Source organism: Penaeus monodon, chromosome 21 (genome assembly GCF_015228065.2).
Source record: "Penaeus monodon isolate SGIC_2016 chromosome 21, NSTDA_Pmon_1, whole genome shotgun sequence".
NCBI classification, from domain to species: domain Eukaryota; kingdom Metazoa; phylum Arthropoda; class Malacostraca; order Decapoda; family Penaeidae; genus Penaeus; species Penaeus monodon.
The window spans coordinates 31,119,829-31,120,119 of record NC_051406.1 but is presented as its reverse complement, the minus strand read 5'-3'; the positions used below and the strand labels follow the sequence as shown (position 1 = coordinate 31,120,119).

The 291-nt window shown below is 48.1% G+C and overlaps 1 protein-coding gene across 1 annotated transcript in view; it reads left to right on the top strand.

Moving 5' to 3' along the window:
* LOC119586649 overlaps positions 1-291 on the top strand; it is a 34,958-nt gene that overhangs the window by 12,458 nt on the left and 22,209 nt on the right. The window lies entirely within an intron of this gene.

Below are 291 nucleotides of genomic sequence, written 5' to 3'. Positions count from 1 at the left end.
AAACGCATTGTAGAAAGCACCCGTGTGTGACTTCTTGTGTATATATGCATGTATGTACGTGGGTGGGTGTACGTCTGTGATTCATCTTAGAACTGTTCCCTAAGGTTAACATGACGTCACCAGGAGCTGCCTCGGGGCTTCACTTCCAGGCCTTGCACTGACTCGGCACCGGCGCCATTCCCGTGTTCTTTCCTGCCTCTGCTGCCTCAACAGACGCAGATACGAAATTCCCCTTTTCTGTCTTCTTATCACTATTATACATGCATGTCATACGTATTGGAGATTGTGCAA